Below are 7,506 nucleotides of genomic sequence, written 5' to 3'. Positions count from 1 at the left end.
AATACTATGGTGGTGAGGTGTGGGAGAAAAGGAAGTGTTCTATAGACTTATGATTAGCCTTTTACTGAGACTATTCCACTAGATTGAGAGCTCACAGGTGTTTAAAATTTTTTTTTCTCTTCCCTTAGGTGGGAGAGGATGGCTAAAGTAGGCTGGAGTTGAGTATTTCCCTTCTCCCATGTGGAAGGCTAGAGCTCCCTGGAGTTGTATATTTCCCTTCCCTCAAGTTAGTTAGGCTCTGGTAATACCTCAGCAGATTAGACTGTGGCTAACTAGTTTCTCCTGAGGGCAGACTTTTTTATGAATAGCAGAGTGCTCTGGCATATTGCTAAATGGTTCCTTTCTCCCTCCTTCTGCTGGAAACATGAGAGGATTTTTCTCTAATATTTACTCTGGGTGTCTAGTTGAGCTCCTGAAGGTGAATCTCACAAAATTGTGTGGACATCCTATGACTAAGTCCCAATGGAGTTTTCAACTCTCATAATTTTTCACACTGGGCCTCCAGCAATTCATCAATTACAGTTCTGATTTTCCAACCTCAGCGCTCGTTCCCACAGCAGCTTCTGCTTAGGACTCTCTACTCCATTAGATTGTCATTCTCTGTATTTGCCTGTCAGACTTTCCAATAATGAGAAAGCAGTTTGCCCTGTGTCCTCACCTCTCTCCAGATCCTAGAAAACGTATTAAATTTTCAGTCTGTTTAGTTTTTACTTGTTGTTAGGACAGAGTGATGATTTCCACACTCCTTATGGGCAGAACCAGAAACCATAAGTCTTTGATCATATGATTTTTACCCTTCATTCTGTTAATATTGTTTATCACATTTATGATTTGCATATGTTGAACTTCCTTGCAGACCAGGGATAATCCCATTTGATCATGGTGTATGATCCTTTTAAAGTGCTGTTGAATTCAGTTTGCTAGTATTTTGTTGAGCATTTTTCTATATATGTTCATGAGGAATATTGGCCTGTAATTTTCTTTTCTTGCAGTGTCCTTGTCAGGCTCTGATATTAGGGTAACACTAGCATCACTAGATGAGTTTGGAAGTGTTCCCACCTCTTTAATTTCTTGGAAGAGTTTGAGAATAATTAGTATTCTTTAAATGTTTGATAGAATTCACCAGTAAAGCCACCTGGTCCTGGGCTTTTTTGTTGTTGTTGAGAGATTTTTTTTTTATTACTGATTCAACCTCCTTATTTTGTATTACTTTGTCCAAATTTCTTATTTCTTCATGATTCAATCTTGGAAAGTTATACGTTTCTAGGAATTTATCCATTTCTTCTAAATTTTCTAACTCGCTAGTGTATAATTGTTCATAGCAGTCACCTACGATCCTCTGTATTTCTGTGGTATCACTCATAATGTCTCCTCTTTCATTTCTGATTTTACATATTTGAGTCTTCTCTCTGTTTTTCTCAGTCTAGTTAAATGTTTGTCTATTTTGTTTCTCTTTTCAAAAAAAAAAACCTCTTAGTTTCATTATCTTTTCTATTTTCTAGCATCTATTTCATTTATATCTGCTCTGATTTTTATTTTCTTCCTTCTGCTAACTTTGGGCCTAGTTTCTTCTTTTTCTAGTTCCTGAATTGTAAAGTTAGATTGTTTATTTGAATCTTTCTTTTAATGTAGGTGTTCATCACTATAAACTTTCCTCTTAGAACTGCTTTCGCTGAATTCCATAAGTTTGGCATGTTGTATTTCCATTTTCAATTGTTTCAATATATTTTTTATTTTCCTTTTGACTTCTTCTTGAACCCATTGGTTGCTCAGGAGTGTGTTATTTAATTTCAACATATTTGTGAATTTTCCAGGTTTCCATCTCTTATTGATTTCCAGTTTTATATCATTGTAATTGGAAAAGATACTTCATGTGATTTCAAAATTCTTAAATTTGCTACGACTTGTTTTGTGACCTATCCTGGAGAAAGTTCTGTGTGCACTTGAGAAGAATGTATACTCTGCTGCCACTGGATTAAATGTTCTGTATATGTCTGTTAGGTCCATTTGGTCTAAAATGTAGTGCAAGTCTAATATTTTCTTATTGATTTTCTGTCTAGATGATCAATCCATTGTTCAAAGTGAAGTACTGAAGTCCCCTACTATTACTGCATTGCTGTCTATTTCTCCCTTCAGATCTGTTAATATGTGCTTAATATATTTAGATGTTCTAATTTTAGGTGCATAAATATTTACAATTGTTATATTATCTTGATGAGTTGTTCCCTTTATCATTATATAATGACCTTCTTTGTCTTGTGTTACAGATTTTTAGTTAAAGTCCATTTTTCTGCTATAAGAATAGCTATGCTGCTCTCTTTTGGTTTCCATTCTGATGTAATAACTTTTTCCATCCCCTCACTTTCAGCTTGTGTCATTAAAGTTTAAGAGAGGGCTTCCCTGGTGGTGCAGTGGTTAAGAATCCACCCGCCAATGCAGAGGACATGGGTTTGATCCTTGGTCCGGGATGATCCCACATACCATGGAGCAACTAAGCCTGTGTGGCACAACTACCAAGCCTGTGCTCTAGCACCCGCGAGCCACAACTGCTGAGCCCATGTGCCACAACTACTGAAGCCCATGTGCCTAGATCCCGTGCTTTGCAACAAGAGAAGCCACTGCAATGAGAAGCCCATGCACCACAACGAAGAGTAGTCCCCACTCACTGCAACTAAAGAAAGCCCACGTGCAGCAACAAAGACCCAACGCAGCCAAAAATTAATTAATTTTTTTAAAAAGCTTAAGAGAGTCTCTTGTAGGCAGTGTATTGTTGGGTTTTGTGTCCTTATTCATTCAGTCATTCTATGTCTTTAATTGGAGATTTAAAACATTTACACTTAGAGTAATTATTGATAGTAAGGACTTACTGTCACCATTTTTTTCATTGCTTTCTGACTGTTTTGTCATTCCTTTGTTTCTTTCTTCCTCTCTTACTGTCTTCTTCTTTGTGAGTTGATGTTTTTGTAGTGGTATGCTTTAAGTCTTTTTATCATTTCTGTATCTATTGTGTACCTTGTCATAGTTTTTTTTTACTACTTTTTCAGAAACAAGTATAGCTATCCCAGTTCTCTTTGGCTTCCATTTGCATGGAATAATTTCTCATCCCTTAATTTTCAGCCTATATGTGTCTTTAAGTTTAAAGTGAGTTTCTATAGACAATACATAATTGGAGTCTGTATTTTAAAATTTATCCATTTAGCCACTCTATGCCGTTGACTGGGGTGCTTAATCCATTTACATTTAAAATAGTTGTTGACAGGTAAGGACTTACTATTGCCATCTTGTTTATTGTCTTCTATTTTGTAATTCCTTTGTTCCCTTCTTCCTCTCTTGATATCTTCCTTTGTGATTTGATTATTTTCCATAGTAGGATGCTTTATTCCTTTCTTTCTGTTTTGTGTATCTACTTTTGGTTTTTGCTCTTTAGTTACACAAATCATCTTATAACAGTCTATTTTAAGCTGATAACAACTTAACTTTGTTTGCATACAAAAGCTAAACACTTTTAATTCCCTCATGATATAGTTTATAGTTTTAATGTCACAATTTATACCTTTCTATAATGTGTATCCATTAACAAATTGTTGTATGTTTAGCTATTTTAAATAGTATGGTCTTTTAACCTTTATACTAGATTTAAGTGATTTACACACCACTATTACAATATTTGAATATGCTGAATATGACTATATACTTACCTTTGCCATTGAGTTTTATACTTTCATATGTTTTCATGTTACTAATTAGCATTCTTTCATTTCAGCTTGAAGGTCTCCCTTTAGCATTTTTTTGTAAGATAGGTCAGCTTTTGTCTGTCTGGAAAAGTCTTTATCTCTCTTACATTTCTGAAGGAAACTTTGCTGAGTAAATTATTCTTGGTTGGCAGTTGTTGTTGTTGTTTTTTTCTTTCAGCACTGTGAATATATCATCTCACTCTCTCCTGGCCTGTAAGAGTTCTAATGAGATATCTGCTGTTAGGTTTATGGAGGCTTCCATATATGTGATAAGTTTCTTTCCTCTTGCTGCTTCTAAAATTCTTTTCTTTTGACAGTTTTATCACAATGTCTTTCAATGAGTTTAATCTGGTGATCTACAAGTTTCATGTACCTTGATGTCCATCTCTCTCTCTCTAGGTGTGGGTAGTTTTCAACTGTTATTTCTTTAAATATTCTTTCTGCACCTTTCTCTCTTCTCCTTCTGGGACTCTCATAATATACATATTGTTGCATTTAATAGTGCTCCCTAATTCACATAGGCTTTCTTCATTCTTCATTCTTTTTTCTTTTTTTCTACTCAGATTGGATAATTCCAAATGGCCTGGCTTTACATCCACAGATTCTTCCTTCTGCTTTATCACTCTTCTATTGATGTTCTCTATTGCATTTTTCATTTCATTCATTATATTCTTCAGCTCCAGAATATCTGTTTGACTCTTTTTTATGATTTCTATCTCTCTGCTGAACCTCTCATTTTGTTCATGTATCACTTTCTTGATTTTGTTGAGTTGTCTATTTGTGTTTTCTTGTAGCTTGGTGTAATCCCTTAAAAAAATTATTTTGAATTCTTTGTCAGGTAACTCATAGATCTCCATTTCTTTGGGGTCAGTTACTGGAAAAGTATTGTGTTCATTTGATGGTGTCACGTTTCCTTGATTTTTCATGTTCCTTGAAGTCTTATGTTACTGCCTTTGCATTTGAAGAAGTAGTCACTTCCTCCAGTCTTTACTGACTGACTTTTTGGGAGAGAAATACCTTTGCCAGTAAGCCTGACTAGGGATTCTGAGGCTTTCTCAGATCTTTTCTATGGATACACCCTTACCATACTTCTTGTTTCCTCTTGAAGGGGAGTTCTTAAGATTGTATGCCTTCTCTTGATCTTGTGAAGTTAGGCCAGGTACTGAGCACCACCCATTTATTTTCCCTAGGGCAGTGCCCTGAAATGCGGAAGTTTGCTCAAGCCTTCCAATCCTGCAGAGTCGGGCTGGCTTTCCATGCTTACTCACTAGCTATCTAGGATCACACGTGGGAAAAAGGGAGCCTCCTACACTGTTGGTGGGAATGTAAATTGGCACAGCCACTATGAAGAACAGTATGGAGGCTCCTTAAAACACTAAAAATAGAGTTACCATATGATCCAGCAATCCTACTCCTGGACATACACTCAGAAAAGATGAAAACTCTAATTCGAAAAGATACATGCACCCCAATGTTCATAGCAGCACTATTTACAATAGCCAAGACAAGGAAGCAACCTAAGTGCCCATTGACAGATGAATGGATAAACATGATATCTATCTGTCTATCTATCATCTATCTATCTATCTATCTATCTATCTATCTATCTATCTATATCTACCTATAGATAGATAGATAGATATAATGGAATATTACTCAGCCATTAAAAAGAATGAAATAATGCCACTTGCAGCAATGTGGATGACCTAGAAATTATCATACTAAGTGAAGTAAGTCAGACAAATATTATTATATCACTTTATGTGGAATCTTAAAAAAATGATACAAATGAACTTATTTACAAGACGGAAATAGACTCACAGACATATAAAACAAACTTATGGTTATGAAAGGGGAAGCGGGGAGGGAGAAATTAGGAGTTTGGGATTAAGAGATACATACTACTACATATAAAATAGATAACAAGGACCTACTATAGAGCACAGGGAACTACATTCAATATCTTATAATAACCTATAATGGAAAAGAACCTGAAAAAGAATATATATATATATATCTATATATCTATACATAGAGATATATATATATATATCTGAATCACTTTGATGTACACCAGAAACTAACACAACACTATAAATCAACTATACTTCAATTTTAAGAAAAGAAGCAAAGGATCACACTTGCTGTCTGTGTGACTATATGCAGGAAGTCAGCCATGGTGGGAGGTTGGAGGGGTTTGAGGTGTGCAAACATTAGGAGTGCACATGGGCCAGTTGGAGAGGGATTATCAGATGATGTGTTCCCAGTTGCTCATGGGCAGGCTTCTTGATGGATTCCACAAAGTGGTTAGTAGAATCCATTCCCCTGTGATGAGTTCTGAGCCCTGGTTGTTTTGACCCACCTCTCCCAATCCCTCAGCCAGGAAGATCACCTCAGTATTCTGGATGGGGTGAGAAACAAGTTGGCCTCTTAGGCAGCATCATGCACATTTGGGGAAGCTGTGCGTTCAGTCACATTCTCTCACTTTCTCCTGAGCTGTTAATTTTTGTACTTTGTAGTTATCTCACAAAATTTTTTTGTTGTATTTTATCTCCATGAGCAGAATAACCATATTTATTTTAGAGTCAAAATCTGTTAACTCCAATATCAAACCTCTGTGAGTTTGTTTCTGTTGTTCATTGTTTTGCAGGTTTTAGTTATTTTGTCATATATCCTTGTGTGCCTGCATATCTTTTAGTGTATGCCAGACCACTGTATTGAAAAATTGTTCATAGAAAAAGTGTGGCACCTAGGATGATATTTCTTCAAGGAGAACTTTCACTTCTTTCTGTCAGATTATTGGGTACAAATGGTCCAGGATCACTTTAATCCAGTTTAAGAAATTGCATTTTTCTGAGCTACCTGCACGACACAAAGCTAAGCTGCTATCCATATGAGAACTGGTTTGCTTCTGGTCCTTCTTTACTTCTAGGATTCAGCCCCTAGGGATCAACCCAAAGTGTGGCCTGATACCTTCTGGCCTCAAATGACATGTAATTTTTGAAATAAAATAACAATTAAAAATCTGTATAGAGTGATAGCATGGAAGATAATAGATTAGGAAGTACCAGGAATCTGTTTCTACATATACGCAATAATTATACTGGCAAAATTAACTGAATGGTTACTGAAGTAAATATTTTGGAACTCTGGAGTCTCTATGGACATTTGCAGCTTCCAGAGGAAGTCCTGGATGCTAAATTGTAATAATTTTAGTCATTTACAGCCACTAGCATGATAGCAGCTACCCATCCCTCAACCCCTAGTCCTATGGCAGTCAGCCATGCCCATGCCCTGGTGAGACTTGAAGAAGTCAGGGTGGTCAATATTTTCTAAATTTTATGGATCTGTGTTCTGATTACTGCTTTTGATCATGAAGGTGCAGGCACAGAAGTGGACAGCTATTGTTTTAACCCCCACTGGAAGAAGCAGCATTCAGAGTATTTAAAAGAACAGCACCTGGTGGGGGGACAATTAATTCTTAATTTTTTCCCCTTTTCCAATTTTGAAAGACAGACATTTAAAGTTTAGGACATTCAAAAGCAACCATATGTATGGGAATATTTAGAAAGTCACCGTGCTGCCCAGGGAAAGACACAAGCTTGGAAAAGACATAAAAAGACCTTAAGCTTTCACCTCAGGCAGCATAGATACCCTACAACAATTTTTAAAATTTTATTTATTTATTTATTTATTTTTATTTATTTTTTTAAATTTATGGCTGTGTTGGGTCTTCGTTTCTGTGCAAGGGCTTTCTCTAGTTGCAGCAAGC

Source organism: Eschrichtius robustus, chromosome 10, assembly GCF_028021215.1.
Source record: "Eschrichtius robustus isolate mEscRob2 chromosome 10, mEscRob2.pri, whole genome shotgun sequence".
Taxonomy (NCBI): Eukaryota; Metazoa; Chordata; class Mammalia; order Artiodactyla; family Eschrichtiidae; genus Eschrichtius; species Eschrichtius robustus.
This window is presented reverse-complemented; position numbering follows the sequence as displayed.